We start from the raw sequence: 21,344 nt of genomic DNA, 5'->3' as shown, positions 1-21,344 counted from the left end.
ATAATATTAATTAGTGTGCTTTACTTTATTCTACATATGTTTTATGTAAAATAAATTTATGTGAATAAGTGGTATTATATCGTTGTACCATAATGCATTGAAGAAAAGAGTGAAATGAAAATGCATTAGTTTTTCATGATAGAATATTATTTGAACGGTAGTAGTTAATTGTTGTACTAAGCTATTAAGTATGAACTTTAACTGGTGGTAATACCCTAGAAATAATTATAAAATGCTAATAAGAAGAAAAGGCTTTTATAATAATTGGTTCATATTATCAATATGCTACGATTAACTATTGACAACTCATTTTACCTATAATATTCTATATGATTAATTTATCTCTGTTGTGTTTATTGAAGAAACATGTCTCAAATGTCGGATGCTGAGTTTGAGGAACTAGTCGAGAAAAGTGTGAATGAAAGAATTGCTGCAGCCGAGGCAGCAAAGCAACAGCCGAAGCAGCAGTCGTAAACACAAATTCACGAAACGAATGCTCATACAAAACTTTTCAAGGATGCAAACCACAGACGTTTAGTGGAACCAAGGGACCAGTCGGTCTAACCCGATGGTTTGAAAGGATGGAGTCCGTTTTTAAAATCAGTAATTGTGCAGACAGAGACAAGTCAAAGTATGCTTCGTGCACATTGCAAGACAGTGCACTTACTTGGTGGAACAATTATGCTAAAGCAGAAGGAGTAGATACGGCATACGATATCTCTTGGGAAGAATTGAAAAAGATGTTAATCGAGGAATACTGTCCTCGAAACGAGATCAGAAAAATGAAATCTGAATTACGTAATCAGAAGGTTTTCGGTGCGAATCTCAAGAACTATGAAAAGCGTTTCATGGAACTAGCCTTGTTGTGTCCCGAATTGGTGCCAAACGAGAAACGAAAGATAGAGATGTATATTGACAGTTTATCGATCAATATCAAAGGAAATGTTACATCGTCCAAACCGAATACAATGCAGGAAGCCATGACAATGGCACCCCAACTCATGGACCAGATCACGGAGAGTTCGATTAAGGCACCAATTACTGAAGTCAAGACAACTGAAGGAAAGAGGAAATGGGAAGACTATAAGGGCAAAAGTACTCACCTGAAGAGGCGAGAAACTTTTAAAGGTAAACAAGATGGGGCAACTGCTAGTCCAAACTATAAGGGACCCCATCCGTTTTGCAAAATATGTTACACCCACCATTCAGGTTATTGCCAGGTGGTCTGTGATAAGTGTAACAAGAAAGGACATGTGGCGAAAGATTGTTATGCCACCGTTTCTGGAGTAAAGACAAAACCGACCGATGTCAAGAAATGTTTTGGATGCGGGAAGTCTGGTCACTTTATAAATCAATGCCCTGATAAGGAGAAGAACAAAGAACCCGCACGTGGATTGTTAGGATTGTTATTAACCGTCTTTTCCAAAATCCTCTTCAAAGCACGATTTGTATTCTTAACTTGACCACTAGTTTGGGGATGGTAAGGGGCCGAAAAACAATTTGTTACACCATATTTTTCCATGACTCTCTCCATAAGACTATTAGCAAAATGTGTCCCCCGATCCGATATCAACACTTTTGGTAGCAAACAACCCTTTTAAAAACTTAACAACCACTCTCGTATCATTGGTTGGCAAGGATTTGGCCTCGGTCCATTTTGAAACATAATCTACCACCACCAAGATGTAAACACACTTATTCGAGTTCGGGAATGGACCCATGAAGTCTAATCCCCATACGTCGAATACCTCGCATATTTGAATGCCGGTTTGGGCATCTCATATCTCTTGGAGATAGATCCCGACCTTTGATAAGAGTCGCATCGATTAACTAGCTCGTGTGCGTCCTTAAAGATAGTGGGCCAATAGAACTCGGAATCAAACACCTTTTTTGATGTGTGATTCGGACCAAAGTGGCCTCCCATGGGCCCACTATGACAACTTCTTAAAATATCACGGGCTTCTTGCCCATAAACGCATCTCCTAATCACTTGATCCGCCCCGATGCGAAACAAGTGTGGGTCATCCCAAAAATAATACCGTAAATCATTGAAAAACTTTTTCTTTTGTTGGTAAGACAAGCCTTTTCGTAAAACATTTGATGCTAAGTAGTTTTCAAAATTGGTGAACCATGGGACTTCAACAACTAGGTCAATTCTCATTAAATTCTCATCCGGGAAAGTATCCCGAATTTTGGACTCATCTAACGGTTGAAGTCCCGGATTATCTAACCTAGACAAATGGTCGGCCGCCACATTCTCGGCTCCCTTTTTATCCCTAATTTCTATGTCAAACTCTTGCAAAAGTAGTACCCAACAAATCAAACGATGTTTCGCGTCTTGCTTTTGAAAAAGGTACTTCAACGCGGAATGATCCGTGTAGACGGTTGTCTTTGAAAGTACAAGATAAGACCGAAACTTATCAAAAGCGAACACTACCGTAAGACGCTCCTTCTCGATAGTGGTGTAGTTCAATTAGGCCCCATTTAGGGTTTTGCTTGCATAGTAAATCGGCCGAAAATGTTGGTCAACTCTTTGACCAAGAACCGCACCTAGTGCATAATCGCTTGCGTCGCACATCAATTCAAAATCTGTGTCCCAATCGGGAGAGATAAGAATAGGTGGGTTGACTAGCTTTTCCTTCAACAAATTGAATGCTTCAATACAATCATCATTAAATAGGAAAGGTTGGTCCTTTTCTAACAATTTGTTCATAGGACGGGCGATTTTTGAAAAATCTTTTATGAATCGGCGATAAAATCCCGAGTGCCCGAGAAAACTTCGGATTGCTTTCACATCCGATGGTCTAGGTAAATCCTTTATCACACTAATTTTAGCCTTGTCAACCTCAATTCCCGCGTTAGAGATTTTGTGTCCCAAAACTACCCCTTCATTGACCATAAAATGACATTTTTCCCAATTAAGAACCAAGTTTGCATTTTCACAACGTGTTAACATTTTATCAAGATTTTTAAGACAATAATTAAAAGAATCACCTAAAACCGAAAAATCATCCATGAAAACCTCCATGGTGTCCTCAACCATATCGGCAAAGATAGCAAGCATGCACCTTTGGAATGTCCTCGGGGCATTGCATAACCCGAAGGGCATTCTCCGATAAGCAAATGTGCCATATGGGCATGTGCGCATAGTCTTTTCTTTATCCCCGGGGTCTATCGGGATTTGAAAGTATCCCGAAAACCCGTCAAGAAAGCAATAGAACTCTCTCCCAGCTAGACATTCGATCATTTGATCGATGTAATGGAGTGGAGAATGATCTTTTCTTATTGTATCATTTAGACACCTATAATCTATGCATACGCACCATCCCGTAATGGTTTGGGTCGGGAAAAGCTCATTTTGATCGTTTAAGATCACCGTGGTCCACCCTTTTTGGGCACCACTTGGACGGGACTCACCCATAGTGAGTCGAAAATTGGGTAAATAAGACCCGCGTCTAATAATTTGATCACTTCCTTCTTGACTACTTCCTTCATGTTTGGGTTAAGTCTTCGTTGTCGTTGGACAACCTGTTTATATTTCTCCTCCATGAGGATTTTATGCGTGCAATATGATAGATTGATCCCCGGAATGTCCGTGGTCTTCCATGCTATGGACTTATGGTGAGACTTAAGTAACGAGACAAGTCTAGTCTTTTGCTCTTGGGTGAGTTTCGAAGAAATAATCACCGGAAGTTGGTTTTCTTCCTTAAGATAAGCATACTCAAGATGTTCAGGGAGCTCTTTAAGTTAAAGAGTGGGAGGCTCCTCCCATGAAGACTTGATTCGAAATCGATCTTCATGAGGGATAGACTCAAATGACTCTTCCTGAATGATCTCATTTTCACTTTCAAATTCATCAACATTAACATTCATCAATTCCTTAAAATCGGCCTCTAAATCCACAAGCTCATTGTTACAAGTTTGGTTGAAACCCGAAGTATCAACCATTAAAATCTTCCCAAGTTCATTATGCACATAAAGGTCAATGTGGTCAAAGGCATAGCACTCATCATCATAGGTGTTACTCGGTTGCTTCATAGCTTCCCGGATATTTATGGTAACACGCTCTTCACTAACTCCAATGTTGAGTTGGTTGTGTTGCACTAAGATGATGGTGTCGGCGGTCGCCAAAAATGGTCTACCTAAGATGAGAGGGACTTGAATGTCCTCTTTCATTTCCATTAACACAAAATCAATCGGGAACACTAAGGAGTCAATGCTAACCAAGATGTCCTCAGCGATTCCAATAGCGGTATCAAACGAGTGGTTGGCCAATCTTATTATAATTCGAGTTGATTTGAGAGGTCCAAGACCGAGTTGCTCATAAAGTGAATGGGGCATTAGGTTAATGCTTGCACCCAAGTCGGCTAGTGCGTTGAACACTTCCGATTCACTGAACTTACAAGGGAAAATGAATTTTCCCGGATCTCCTAACTTCTTAGGAATCCTTGGCCTTGATGCAAGAATCTTGTTGCATTCCTATTCAATAAAGAAAGATGTTTCGTCATGATATTTACCCTTTTATGATATTAGCTCCTTGATGAACCGACCGTAGTTTGGCATTCCTTTAAGCACATCGGTTATTGGTAAGTTAACCGAGACGTTCTTCATCGTTTCTTGAATATTTTTGTATTGAGACGCTAACTTGTCCTTCTTTAAAGCTTTTGGATATGGCACTGGTCTCGTGATCTTTGAAGAATCTTCACCCTTTTTCTTACCCGATTCATCATTACCCGTGCCCTCGGTTGAGTTAACCTTTTCTTTACTCTTCTCCTTTCAAACCCCGGTTTCTTCTTCAACAAAACTTGGTAGTGGTTCATGGGTTATAAAGGGTTGTGGATGGGGATCTTCAATCCCTTGAGTGGTTAAACCGCTTTGAGTGGTTATGGCATTGACATTTTCGTTTCGGTTTGGGTAATTAGGGTTTTGGTTGGTGCCTTCAACAGGAATTACTCTTGTATTGTTGCTTTGTTGGTTTTGATTTTATTGACGATTATTGTTGTAATTGTTGATCAGGTTAAATTGGTTTGAAGGTAAGGTTCATTGTGGTCTTTCGGCAACTTGGTTGGATAGTCTTCCAACGGCACTCTCAAGGTTTTGAAATGTGGCTTGTTGGTTTCATATTTGTTGCTTTAAGAGCTCGTTCTCTTTCATTAGGAAAGCTTCAGTTGATTCTACCTTCTTGATGTAGTTTTGCATGATTTCTTCTAAACTCTTCGAAGGTTGAGATTGTTGCATGTTTTGTTGAGGTTGTTGATTGTAAACTTGGTTATTTTGTGATTGACTATAACCTTAGTTGTTTTGATAATTCGAATTGGCTTAGTTATTATAAGGTTGGTTGTTGTAAGGTTGTTGGTTTTGGTATTGAAAATTGTTGTTTCGGTTTTGGTTATAATTGTTATTGTAACCTTGGTTTCGGTTTTGGTTTGTGAATCCGGGTGGTGTATTGGTTTGGTTGTTGAATGATACTTGTTTTTGATTTGGATTGTAGTAGCCATGGTTTGATGTTCCTCCCCGTTGGTAGTTTTGATTACTCACATAGTTCACATGAGCATCCGAATTCATGGGAATATCATCTAGATCAATATTGTTGCATTGAGTGATTTGAGGATAATTCTTGGTGAGATGTGGACCCTCGCATATGAAATACCCCATTTATATCGGTTATAAACGTTACATAATAATTGGTTTCATTGTGAGGTATTTGACCTCTTTATGATACCTTTTACAAACATTGCATTCGTTTTTAGAAGACAAACTTTCTTTACAACGAAAGTTGACAGGTATGCATACTATTTCATAGTATATCTAAACTATAAATGACTTAATCTGTCATTAACTTAATAATAATCTTTATTGAACTCAACGACTAGAATGCAACGTCTTTTGAAATATGCCATGAATGACTCCAAGTAATATCTTTAAAATGAGCAAATGCACAGCGAAAGATTTCTTTAATACCTGAGAATAAACATGCTTTCAAGTGTCAACCAAAAGGTTGGTGAGTTCATTAGTTTATCATAAACAATCATTTCCATTAATTTAATAGACCACAAGATTTTCATTTCCATTTCTCATAAACATCATGCATCTGCATAAAAATCATTCATATGGTGAACACTTGGTAACCGAACTGACAGGATGCATATAGAATATCCCCCGCATACAGGCTCATTCGCAATTAGTATGCTATATACCGGCCATCGCAATCAGTATATATCGATCGAAGTACTAAAATACTCCAAATTCCAGAATGGGACTTGTCAGGTCCATAGATCTATTTTTAGGATTCGCGTCAATTAGAAGGCAATTATAACGTCAAACTAATTCTTAGGCTACCAAGCTAAAAGGGGCGATATTAAGTTTCGATAATTCAACCATAGAATGTAGTTTCGATTATTTGTGTCTATTTCGTAAAACATTTATAAAATCAGCGCATGTATTCTCAGTCCCAAAAATATATATTGCAAAAGCATTTAAAAAGGGAATAATGAAACTCACAATACTGTATTTCGTAGTAAAAATACATATGACGTCATTGAACAAGTGTAGGGTTGGCCTCGGATTCACGAACCTATATTAAGTAAATATATTTATATGTTGGTCAATATCTGTCTAACAATTTAGGTCAAGTCGTAGTGTATCACAAACCTAATGCTCGAGATTATTATGCAAAAGTCAACAAAAGTCATCTAATCCAAAAATGGCTTTCAAAATCTATACATGTTTATTATATAATTATATTACCAGTGTATAAGTCTTGATAGTTGAATGAATCGATAATTTATAAAACTCAAATTATCACATAACCAACTAAATTGTCATATTAAGAAATTTTTAGATAAATCAAAGTAATTAGTTTATATATAGATTATTTGTAATCTACATGTTATTTTAATGAATTATATGTTATTTTAATAATTAAATAACTTCTATTTATTCTACATATTTTAAATAATTAATATTTATATAAAAGATATTTCTTAAATTATTTCATCATTTATTATAATGTATTAATGATAAAATTTATGTTAATATATGATAAAAATATTTTTTTATATATTAAGTATTATAATTTGTATAACATTTACATAAAATCATTTTAATGATAAAATATAGTGATATATATTATTAATATAATTGTATTACATTTAATAAATATATATTTGTATCAAATATTTATTTGATTAAATAATATAATATTAATAATAATACTAATGAGTAAAAGTTGTATTATCTTGTAATAATAATAATATTAATTATTTTAATAGTAATAATAATATTATTATTATTATTAATGATGATGATAATAATAACTATAAAGTTTATAACAATAATATTATTAATAATAATAATATTAATTATAATAATACTAATATTATTAATGATAATAATAATATTAGTAATAATAATACTATAACAATTTATATATATAAACTTCATATCTATATGTTATATATTGAAAATAATAATATTAATAATACTAATTTTAATTTAATATTAATATTGATAATAATAATTTTAATAATAAATAATAATCTTTTGTAGTAATACTAATGTCATTAAAATAATAATATTACTAATAATGATAAAAATAATGAAAACGATATTTTTATCTAAATCATAATCTTAACAATATTTTGACTGAATCATGATACTTATACTCATTATTTCCTAATCGACTTGTTTAATAGCTTTTAGTCCTCTTTTATATCGCATTCATAATAATGATAATAATAGTAATCATAATAGTTAGATGATACTAATATTAGTTTTAATGATAATGATACTAATAATAATAAATATTATAATAATATTAATGATAATACTAATAATAATAATAATAATAATAATAATAATAATAATAATAATAATAATAATAATAATAATAATAATAATAATATTGATAATAACCTTAATGATAATAACGATAATAATAATAATAACAATAACAATTTTTAATGATAATACTTATATTAATAACGATAATAATAATAATAATAATAATAATAATAATAATAATAATAATAATAATAATAATAATAATAATAATAATAATAATAATTAGAAAGTAATAATAACGACGATAATACGATGATAGTAATAATAATAATTATTTTAATAATAATACTAAAATTAATGATAATTCAGTTGACTATATCTTTTAATCCATTCATTGAAACCATACGCTTTCTAAATGAAAAGTTATTAATTAGATAGTAATAACCATACTTTATATCAGTAGCATATGTATCAAATTCGTGATTTATCATAAACTATTTAACGACGAAATTAAGCATACAAGCATGCATAATCATATATACTCGAGCACTAGTCAGGGATACACTATTAATATATAAAAGATAAGATATGAATGCTCACGTATCAATATTGTGATTCAATATTGCAGAAAAGTACGTAGACGCAACGGAAATGATAAACACTAGTTTGACCTCACGAGCAATACCCCCGGACAATACCCATAACCTCCATAGCTATAACCCATAATTTCTTTAGCTCTATCCCGCTCGAAAACTAATTTTTAAAATAACTCGCTCATAACCCCGTCGTAATATTTTATGTATAATACTACTAATAATAATAAGATTAATAATAATATTAATCTTAATAATAATAATAATAATAATAATAATAATAATAATAATAATATAAATATAAATAATAATTATATACGAGTAATAGATAGAGAGATTGAGGTGTGTGTGTAACAACTAAATTCATCGAGCTTTATAGATGTTTGCTGATTTTTGACCCCATGCTATCGCATGATTTCTTAGGCTTATGGCCATGCGGTCGCATGGCCAGCTGGTACCCACCCATTCTTGATTAAAACGTTGGCTGCTGCATTATTTAATCTATATAATATATATTTATATATTTAATCTATATAATTAATTATATATTGATAATGCTAAAAACGAACATATATTTCATAGCATTATTCCTCAAGAAAGACAAGCTTTTAGTTGCAATTGTTCTATTTACAAGTGATATTCGTTTAAATAATAAAAGGTGAAGACAAAAGACAGATTCGACGAATTGAAGACGCAAACGACCAAAAAGCTCAAAAGTACAAAAGACAATCGAAAAGGTTCCAATTATTGATAAGAAACGTCTCGAAATCACAAGAGTACAAGATTCAAAACGCAAAGTACAAAATATAAAATTGTACGCAAGGACGTTCGAAAATCCGGAACCGGGACTAGAGTCAACTCTTAACGCTCGACGCAACGGACTAAAAATTACAAGTTAACTATGTATATAAATATAATATAATATATAATTAATTATATTAATTATATATATATTATATATATATATATTAAAAACCGTCGGCAGCAAGAAACTCCAAGGGTGTGAGCTGTAAATACATCTCCGCGACTCGCGGAGCTTTAAGGGCATTTTGCCGCGAGTCGCGGAGCCCCAATTTTCAACTCTGGCTATAAAGCCAACCGAATTCTGATCAAATTTCATCATCTTTTTTTTCTTCCTCTTCATACGTAAAATTTATATTTATATTTATAATTTATATTTTAATTTTAATTTTAATTCTAATAATAAGGGTATGTTAGCGAATGTTGTAAGGGTGTAAGTCGAAATTCTGTCCGTGTAACGCTACGCTATTTTTAATCATTGTAAGTTATGTTCAACCTTTTTATATTAATGTCTCGTAGCTAAGTTATTATTATGCTTATTTAAAACGAAGTAATCATGATGTTGGGCTAATTACTAAAATTGGGTAATTGGGCTTTGTACCATAATTGGGGTTTGGACAAAAGAACGACACTTGTGAAAATTAGACTATGGGCTATTAATGGGCTTTATATTTGTTTAACTAAATGAAAGTTTGTTAATGTTAATGTAAAGATTTACAATTGGGCGTCCCTATAAATTACCATATACACTCGATCGGACACGATGGGCTGGGTATTTATATGTACGAATAATCGTTCATTTAACCGGACACGGGAATGGATTAATAGCCACTAGAATAATTAAAACAGGGGTGAAATTACATTCAAGGGTAATTGGTGTAATTGTTAACAAAGTAGTAAAACCTTGGTTTACACGCAGTCGATAACCTGGTGTATTCATTAAACAAAGTATTAAAACCTTGTTACAATTCGAATCCCCAATTAGTTGGAATATTTAACTTCGGGTATAAGAATAATTTGATGAGGACACTCGCACTTTATATTTATGACTGATGGACTGTTATGGACAAAAACCAGACGGACATATTAAATAATCCAGGACAAAGGACAATTAACCCATGGGCATAAAACTAAAATCAACACGTCAAACATCATGATTACGGAAGTTTAAATAAGCATAATTCTTTTATTTCATATTTAATTTCCTTTATTTTATATTTAATTGCACTTTTAATTATCGTACTTTTTAATTATCGCAATTTTATTTTATCGCATTTTTATTATTCGCAATTTCATTATCATTATTTACTTTACGCTTTAATTTAAGTCTTGTATTTATTTTATATTTTACATTAGGTTTTAACTGCGACTAAAGTCTTAAAATCGACAAACCGGTCATTAAACGGTAAAAACCCCCCTTTATAATAATAATATTACTTATATATATATTTGTATTTTTATAAAAGTAAACTAATATAGCGTTGAGCTTTGTTTAAAGATTTCCCTGTGGAACGAACCGGACTTACTAAAAACTACACTACTGTACGATTAGGTACACTGCCTATAAGTGTTGTAGCAAGGTTTAAGTATATCCATTCTATAAATAAATAAATATCTTGTGTAAAATTGTATCGTATTAAATAGTATTTTCTGCTAAAATTTAATAGTATTTTATACCCCTTAGCTTTAACACCAAGTATTTTTGGCGCCGCAGCAAGAAACTCCAAGGGTGTGAGCTGTAAATACATCTCCGCGACTCGCGGAGTTTTAAGGGCATTTTGCCGCGAGTCGCGGAGCCCCAATTTTCAACTCTGGCTATAAAGCCAACCAAATTCTGATCAAATTTCATCATCTTTTTTTTCTTCCTCTTCATACGTAAAATTTATATTTATATTTATAATTTATATTTTAATTTTAATTTTAATTCTAATAATAAGGGTATGTTAGCGAATGTTGTAAGGGTGTAAGTCGAAATTCTGTCCGTGTAACGCTACGCTATTTTTAATCATTGTAAGTTATGTTCAACCTTTTTATATTAATGTCTCGTAGCTAAGTTATTATTATGCTTATTTAAAACGAAGTAATCATGATGTTGGGCTAATTACTAAAATTGGGTAATTGGGCTTTGTACCATAATTGGGGTTTGGACAAAAGAACGACACTTGTGGAAATTAGACTATGGGCTATTAATGGGCTTTATATTTGTTTAACTAAATGAAAGTTTGTTAATGTTAATGTAAAGATTTACAATTGGGCGTCCCTATAAATTACCATATACACTCGATCGGACACGATGGGCGGGGTATTTATATGTACGAATAATCGTTCATTTAACCGGACACGGGAATGGATTAATAGCCACTAGAATAATTAAAACAGGGGTGAAATTACATTCAAGGGTAATTGGTGTAATTGTTAACAAAGTAGTAAAACCTTGGTTTACACGCAGTCGATAACCTGGTGTATTCATTAAACAAAGTATTAAAACCTTGTTACAATTCGAATCCCCAATTAGTTGGAATATTTAACTTCGGGTATAAGAATAATTTGATGAGGACACTCGCACTTTATATTTATGACTGATGGACTGTTATGGACAAAAACCAGACGGACATATTAAATAATCCAGGACAAAGGACAATTAACCCATGGGCATAAAACTAAAATCAACACGTCAAACATCATGATTACGGAAGTTTAAATAAGCATAATTCTTTTATTTCATATTTAATTTCCTTTATTTTATATTTAATTGCACTTTTAATTATCGTACTTTTTAATTATCGCAATTTTATTTTATCGCATTTTTATTATTCGCAATTTCATTATCATTATTTACTTTACGCTTTAATTTAAGTCTTGTATTTATTTTATATTTTACATTAGGTTTTAACTGCGACTAAAGTCTTAAAATCGACAAACCGGTCATTAAACGGTAAAAACCCCCCTTTATAATAATAATATTACTTATATATATATTTGTATTTTTATAAAAGTAAACTAATATAGCGTTGAGCTTTGTTTAAAGATTTCCCTGTGGAACGAACCGGACTTACTAAAAACTACACTACTGTACGATTAGGTACACTGCCTATAAGTGTTGTAGCAAGGTTTAAGTATATCCATTCTATAAATAAATAAATATCTTGTGTAAAATTGTATCGTATTAAATAGTATTTTCTGCTAAAATTTAATAGTATTTTATACCCCTTAGCTTTAACACCAAGTATTTTTGGCGCCGCTGCCGGGGACACTCTTAAACGCCGGAAGCGCAACGCTAATATAAAAAAAAAAAAGATTTTTTAGTTACTTTTATTAAAATTCGTTTTTGTAAAAATACGTTTTAAAAATATAAAAAGAAAAACAAAAATATAAGTATTTTTAAGATTTTGTTAAATATTTAAGTTTTATAAGTTTCTTTATTTTTATTTTAGTTTATAAAAATATAAGTTTTAATATCTTTTATTTATTTAAAAAAAACAGAAAACATAAAATAAAAAAAATAATAATAAAGAAAAACGCGTAAAAACACAAAGCTGTCAACTGAATTCCTGAATCCCGCGACTCGCGGGGTTTTCTTCTTTATTTGCCGCGACTCGCGGAGCTACTCTGACAGGCGACAAGGAAGCCCTAATCGAGCATTAATTACGGATATTATTAATTAATTATTATTATTACCTAATTTGTATTATTATTATTATTAGTTTTAATTTTAATTTTACTTTTTATTTAATTTAATGTATTTAGTATAAATAAGTTTAATAAAATTATAAAATTAATAGTTTTATTAAATAAATAATATAAAAATAATATTTTTATAAAAATTGTACTTTTTACAACTTTTTGTATATTTTTATATTTTGTACCTTTTTAATCGTTGTAGCGTAATATTTGTATTTTTACCTCATTTTTAATTTTAAACTTAGTTTTTGCTATAGTTATTTTTACTCCTAGATTTTTAGGCTTTGCCGTAAAACTCCTTAAGTGCTTTTTCTTTAGACTAAGATTTAGGTGCTTTAGAATTTTGCGACGCCTTTTTAAGTTTTAGTTTCTTTTTAAGTTATTTCCATTTGGAATTTAGTTTCTCCTGTAAGCTTTAATATTTTTAGACACCTTTTACTATGTATCAATTATCATTTCAATTAGTAATTTCAATTTGCGATTATAATTTTAAGTTAGTTGTAGTAATAAGGTTAGGTTAGTAAAGTATTTTTAAGTTTTTATAAGTTTCTTTTATTTTTCCGTCACCTTTTATTTTTCAACCATTTTTTTCTTTTTCAACCTTTTTCGACGAACTCTTTGTCTTTCTTATTTCTCGCCATCCTAGTTTTTAGGACATAGATTTTTATTCTACTTCTTATCTAAATTTCTTAAAATTACGAAAATTTATTTTAAGTGGTTAAATTGATAGACATCAAAATTTTCTGGTTCGTAGTAATAGTTGGATTTGTACGTGGACCGGGTTATTGGAGCCAAACAGTCCTCAATTATATTGAGACCAAACGAATCCTGCCCCTCTGCTGCATCTTTTGGCTATTCGAAACGTGGGCAAAATCAGAAAAGTCTATTGATTGGATAACTTATTATAATTTTTCTTTCCTTTTAAAAACTAATAGGATATTCTGTGAATGCACCGAGCAAGACGTTCATCACCTTTTGTACGTTCACCACCTGTAACTCGATCAAGACATCGTTTAACAAATATAACCGCCGTTGATTTTTCTTTAGAATCATCATCCAGTCAACCAAGTACTTCAGTTCAAATTTCCGATAATCCATTTTTTGAACCCAACCTCACAATTGAGAATCCAGAGAATATTCAGGAACGGTTCATAGATCCTGAACCATTAAACTTTCCTCCGGAACCACCAATCATTCAAACAGAGATTGTCGAGGAACGAACCATTAAATCAGAATCATCTAGTGATACCGATTCAACAAATTCAATTATGGAGAATCTGGAACCTTTAAGTATGGAAGACCGAATGAGAGCTAAACGCACTGGCCAAGGTCACGCAATTACTCATCCAGACATTAATGCGCCAGATTATGAAATCAAAGGACAAATTCTACACATGGTGACTAATCAATGCCAATTTAGTGGTGCGCCGAAGGAAGATCCAAATGAACATCTACGTACCTTTAATAGGATCTGCACACTATTTAAAATCCGAGAAGTGGAGGATGAACAGATATATCTCATGTTATTTCCCTGGACTTTAAAGGGAGAAGCCAAAGATTGGTTGGAATCGTTACCTGAAGGGGCGATCGATACATGGGACGTTTTAATTGATAAATTTCTTAAACAATTCTTTCCTGCATCTAAAGCCGTAAGACTTCAAGCAGAAATTGTTACGTTCACACAGAAGCCAAATGAAACTCTATATGAGGCGTGGACAAGATATGGAAAGTTGTTAAGAGGATGTCCGCAACATGGTTTAGACACCTGTCAAATAGTACAAATATTCTACCAAGGATGCGACATCACTACAAGAAAAGACATAGATATAGCAGCTGGTGGTTCTATTATGAAGAAAACCGAAACTGATGCTTACAAAATTATTGATAACACTGCTTCCCACTCACATGAGTGGCACCAAGAAAAAGACATCATTAGATCATCTAAAGCAGCTAGAGCCGATTCTAGCCATGACTTAGATTCCATTTCGGCAAAGATAGATGCTTTCGAGAGACGAATGGAAAAGATGACTAAGGATATTCACTCAATACGAATTAGTTGTGAGCAGTGTGGAGGACCACATTTGACAAAAGATTGTCTCAGTATTGAATTAACAATGGAACAAAGAGAGAATATTTCATACATAAACCAAAGGCCTGGAAATAATTATCAGAATAATTATCAACCGCCAAGACCAATTTACAATCAAAACCAGAATTATAACCGAAATATTCCATACAACAACCAACAAGGTCCTAGCAATCAACAAGTATCCAATAATACTTACAACCAGCAAAGACCGAATTTTCAAAACAAACCACCACAACAAACCGATGATAAAAAGCCGAATTTAGAAGATATGATGACGAAGCTAGTTGAAACTCAAACGCAGTTTTTCACATCTCAAAAACAAACTAATGAACAAAATGCTCAAGCATTTAGAAATCAACAAGCTTCTATTCAAAATCTGGAACAAGAAGTAAGTAACCTAGCAAGGTTAATAGGTGAAAGAAAACCGGGAAGTCTACCTAGTGATACAAATGCTAACCCCCGGAATGAAACAGCTAAAGCTATTACCACAAGAAGTGGTACAACACTTAAACCACCTGAAATACCTGTAACTTCTGATGAAACTATTCCTACTCCACAAGAACCACAACCTGATCAAGATAAGGAAAAAGAACCGGTAGTTGAAAAGGTTAATGAAGATAACACAGTTAAGGATAAACCTTATGTTAAACCATACCAACCACCACTTCCTTACCCGAGTAAAATGAAGAAAGAAAAACTTGAAGCCGAGCAATCCAAATTCTTGGATATGTTTAAACAAATAAATGTAAATCTTCCTTTCATTGATGTGATTTCAGGAATGCCAAGATATGCTAAATTCTTGAAAGATCTAATCACGAATAGAAAGAAAATGGAAGAACTCTCGGCTGTTACTATGAATGCTAATTGTTCAGCAGTGCTGTTGAATAAGATACCAGAAAAACTATCTGATCCAGGAAGTTTCACAATTCCATGTTTTTTGGGTAGTCTTAGTTCAATAGAAGCATTGGCAGACTTAGGTGCTAGTATAAATCTAATGCCGTATTCACTATACGCTAAACTAGACCTTGGAGAATTGAAACCAACCAGAATAAGCATACAACTAGCCGATAGATCAATAAAATATCCTAGAGGGATAATGGAGAACATGCTAGTTAAAGTTGGTACTTTAGTATTTCCAGTAGATTTTGTTGTTTTGGACATGGAAGAAGATTCTCAAGTTCCTCTCATATTAGGAAGACCATTCTTAAACACGGCTAAAGCAATGATAGACGTGTTCGGTAAGAAATTGACCCTAAGTATAGAGGATGAGAGTGTTACCTTTTCAGTTGATAGAGCAATGCAACAACCACAATCTGCAGATGATACATGTTATTATATTCAAACTATAGATGCACATGCAGAATTATTAGAAGAATTTCCAGAATTACAAGGAACAGGAGAATGTTCTTTAGGAGAAGGTAATGAACCAATTGATGAAGCTGAAATGTTAGCTACACTTATAGCTAATGGATATGAACCAACAACAGAAGAAATTCAAATGCTAAAAGAAGAAGACAGATATCGATATAAATCATCAATAGAAGAACCTCCGAAATTAGAGTTAAAGCCACTTCCAAACCATTTGGAATACGCTTATTTACATGGTGAATCTGAATTACCTGTAATAATATCATCTTCTCTTACTGAAAATGAGAAATCACAACTCATTTCTGTGTTGAAAGCTCATAAACCAGCCATTGCATGGAAGATTCATGATATTAAAGGAATAAGTCCTTCGTATTGCACACATAAAATCCTTATGGAAGAAGGTCATAAAACGTATGTGCAACGTCAACGAAGACTAAATCCTAATATGCAAGATGTAGTTAAGAAAGAGATTATTAAACTGCTAGATGCAGGTTTGATATATCCAATTTCTGATAGTCCATGGGTAAGCCCAGTTCAATGCGTGCCTAAGAAGGGTGGCATGACTGTCATTACAAATGAGAAAAATGAGCTTATTCCTACTAGGACTGTAACAGGATGGCGTGTATGTATTGATTATAGAAAATTAAATGACGCCACCAGAAAAGATCACTTTCCCTTACCTTTCATAGATCAAATGTTGGAAAGATTAGCCGGAAATAGTTACTATTGTTTTCTAGATGGATTTTCCGGATATTTTCAAATTCCAATAGCACCCGAAGATCAAGAGAAAACCACATTCACGTGCCCTTATGGTACTTTTGCTTACAAACGCATGCCATTTGGACTTTGCAACGCCCCTGCAACCTTTCAAAGGTGTATGATGGCGATTTTTCACGACATGATAGAAGAATGCATGGAAGTATTCATGGATGACTTTTCAGTCTTCGGTGATACATTTAAATCATGTCTAGTTAATCTGGAAAGAATGCTAATTAGATGCGAAAAATCAAATCTAGTACTTAATTGGGAGAAATGCCATTTCATGGTTAAAGAAGGCATCGTTCTTGGACATAAAATTTCAAAAGAAGGAATTGAAGTGGATAGAGCTAAAGTAGATGTAATTGCTAAACTTCCACATCCCACAAATGTTAGAGGAGTTAGGAGTTTTCTAGGGCATGCCGGTTTTTACCGACGTTTTATAAAAGATTTTTCTAAAATTGCCACTCCTATGAATAAACTCCTAGAAAAGGATGCGCCATTCATCTTTTCAGATGAGTGTATCAAATCTTTTAATATTCTTAAAGAGAAACTCACTAATGCACCGATCATGATAACACCAAATTGGAATCTACCATTTGAACTAATGTGCGATGCAAGTGATTTTGCAATGGGAGCCGTTTTAGGACAAAGGATTGAAAAACGATTTCAACCTATATATTATGCTAGTAAGACATTACAAGGAGCACAAACAAACTATACAACTACTGAAAAAGAACTCCTTGCTATTGTCTTTGCTTTTGACAAATTTCGATCATATCTCGTTCTAGCAAAAACGGTGGTCTATACCGACCATTCTGCTCTTAGATACCTATTTTCAAAACAAGATGCTAAACCAAGATTAATCCGTTGGATCTTACTCTTACAAGAGTTTGATATTGAAATCCGAGATAAAAAAGGAGCAGAAAATCTCGCCGCTGATCATCTTTCTCGTCTTGAAAATCCCGAATTAGAAGTTCTAAATGAATCGGCCATACAAGACAACTTTCCTGATGAATATCTATTGAAGATAGATTATAAAGAAATCCCATGGTTTGCAGACTATGCAAACTACTTAGTTTGTGGATTCCTTGAAAAAGGATTATCGTACCAAAGACGAAAGAAATTCTTCAGTGATATAAAACACTATTTCTGGGAAGATCCACATCTGTTTAAAAGTTGTCCCGATGGAATAATACGCCGATGTGTATATGGAGATGAAGCTAGTAAAATTTTAAACCATTGTCACACAGGACCAACAGGAGGGCATTATGGGCCTCAACTAACAGCAAGAAAAGTTTATGAAGCTGGATTCTATTGGCCTACAATTTACAAAGACGCACACCTTCTTTGCAAATCCTGTGATGCATGTCAAAGGACCGGAAAAATAAGCCAACGTGATGAAATGCCACAAAATGTCATCCAAGTATGTGAAGTATTTGACATTTGGGGTATTGACTTTATGGGTCCATTTCCAAAATCTCATAATAATTTATATATACTCGTAGCCATTGATTATGTATCTAAATGGGCGGAAGCACAAGCTCTCCCAACTAACGATGCACGAGTTGTAGTAAACTTTTTAAAACGTCTTTTTGCAAGGTTTGGAACACCGAAAGCTTTAATAAGTGATCGGGGAACTCATTTTTGTAATAATCAACTTGAGAAAGTTCTTAAAAGATATGGAGTAACTCATAAAATCTCCACCGCATATCATCCACAAACAAGTGGACAAGTTGAAAATACCAACCGAGCTTTAAAACGTATTCTAGAGAAAACCGTAGGATCAAATCCGAAGGAATGGTCCATTAAATTGGAGGATGCACTCTGGGCTTTTAGAACAGCTTACAAAACTCCAATTGGAACCACACCTTTTAGACTTGTTTATGGAAAAGCATGTCATCTTCCAGTAGAAATTGAACACAAAGCATTTTGGGCTTTGAAGACATGTAATCTTGATTTACATGAAGCCGGACGTCTACGATTAAGTCAACTAAACGAATTAGAAGAATTAAGACATGAAGCATACGATAATTCGTTAATCTATAAAGAAAGAACGAAGAAATGGCATGATAAAAGAATCAGAAGTTCAAAAGAATTTAAAGAAGGAGACAGAGTTCTTCTTTTCAATTCACGATTCAAGCTATTTCCTGGAAAATTGAAATCAAGATGGTCTGGACCATTCATAGTCAAAAGAGTTTTCCCATACGGAACGATAGAATTGATAAATTCAAATGGGATTGAATTTAAAGTTAATGGTCACAGAGTTAAACATTACATACATGGTCCAATGGAAATCGACAACGAAGTTAATCACAATTTCGACACCACAGCTAACTAAGTGTGGGGAGAATCAAGTCTTTAAAGGATAATATGTATTTCTGTTAGAGTTAGATTGTCTGTTTTCGTGTAGTTCTCGAAAATGGAACACGTATGGTCTTTCCCTAGCAGACCCTAAAGAACTAGTCTTCTCCCCCCATTCTGAATTTTTTTTTTTTTTTTAGGTTTTTACAAAATGAAGACTGCCTGTGAACTAAACCATGGTCTAATGCTACACGCTTTGATCACTAAACGTAATAATGACATACTACCGAGTGAATTAGTATCAGTAATCAGAGAAAGAATGGACGGAGTTAGAAAAGGATCCAGATGCGAAGATAATAAGTTACAATTTGGTAAAGGAAAATCAAAATCCGCAGCGAAAAGAAGAGCACGACACCTAGAAAGATGTCACAAATGCGGAAAATGGTCACATGGAGGTAAATGTTCAAATAATCAAACCTATTCAAATACCGAATTTGTTACTTTATGCAGAGACGGACCGTTCATATGTTTAGAAGAAAAGACAATGAATGCTCGAGGTTACGCCTATGCAGCCATGGAAAATCAATTAAACCGACTATCTTATGAATATAATAGATCATATAACTAAGAAATCTATTTCACAGGTATGTCTGTACAGTTTTTATTTTTATTTTTATTTTTAACCTTTTGATAATAAACGCTAATTTGTTCGCTAAAAAGTATTAAATTGGTATTGAATAAAATTAGGTTTGGCGACCGAAATTATTGATATCATTCAAAAATTTATTACATCACTGCGAAATTTAACGTTTATTCTTAAGGTATAAATATCTTTAAACAATCAACCCAAAATATTTCAAAAATTCGTCATGAGTTAAATTAGGTCTTGGAACCGAAATTACTTTACCGAAAAGAGGGGCGCATATTTTTGATAATATTTGATTGATTAAAGTGGGATAAAAGACAAAAAGATTTTTAATTTTATTTTTACCATATTTTTAAAATTAATATTTAAATCTTAAATTAATATTGTAAACTCTGTAAAAACAATATATTTAAAATTGTAAATATTTGAAAAATTAATATAAGTTTGATATGAATTTATAAATTTTTAAATTAAGTTTGGTGTGAATTTTTAATTTTTAAAATATTAATTTTTAATTTTATGCATTTCAAATTTTGAGTTTGGTGTGAATTTTTAATATTAATTTTGAATTTTATATTTAAGTTGTGTGAATTTAAAAACAAAAATTTACTTTATCTCATTAAGTTAAAAATATGATTTTTAAAATTCGTCGTAAGTTGAAGACTAGGTCTTTGAACCGAAATTGCTTTACCCGAGGGAGGGACGAGAACTTTTATTATCATTATTTTTAATCTTATTGATTTAAAGTATGCCAAAAAAAAAAAAATAAAAATAAAAAACCCAAAAATCTTAGCTTTTAAAACAATCGCTACAAAAAGACAAATTTTAAAATTTTGTCGAAGGACGGACTAGGACATCGATCCGAAACGACCTCATCCTAAATAACAAGGGAAACAAAATTTTAAAATTAATTACTAAATTGTTTTAAGAAGTTAAAGATTATAAAAAAAAAAAAAAAAAAAAAAGAGCAAACTCCGCGACTCGCGGAGTTTGAAGTGCAAACCTCCGCGACTCGCGGAGGGACCAAATTACAGAAAAAAAATATAGAGAGCTGCACGAACTGATCAGCTCCCACACACAAAAACTGCAAAAATACAGCTCGAAAAAACCCCGAAAAAACCCGAAAATCACCCCCAAAAATCTCAATTTTTAACCGTTAATCACCAAATTTTTTGCTAAAATCATGTTGAGAAGGATGATATCTAAGAATTACTCAAGAAAAACGGTAAATTTCTACACCTAAACACCATTTAATTCGAAATTTTGTGTTCTTGAGCTATTTTTCCCCAATTTGATTTTGATGCTTTTTAGTGTAATTAGACTT

Source organism: Rutidosis leptorrhynchoides, chromosome 11 (genome assembly GCF_046630445.1).
Source record: "Rutidosis leptorrhynchoides isolate AG116_Rl617_1_P2 chromosome 11, CSIRO_AGI_Rlap_v1, whole genome shotgun sequence".
Classification (NCBI taxonomy): Eukaryota; Viridiplantae; Streptophyta; class Magnoliopsida; order Asterales; family Asteraceae; genus Rutidosis; species Rutidosis leptorrhynchoides.
This window is presented reverse-complemented; position numbering follows the sequence as displayed.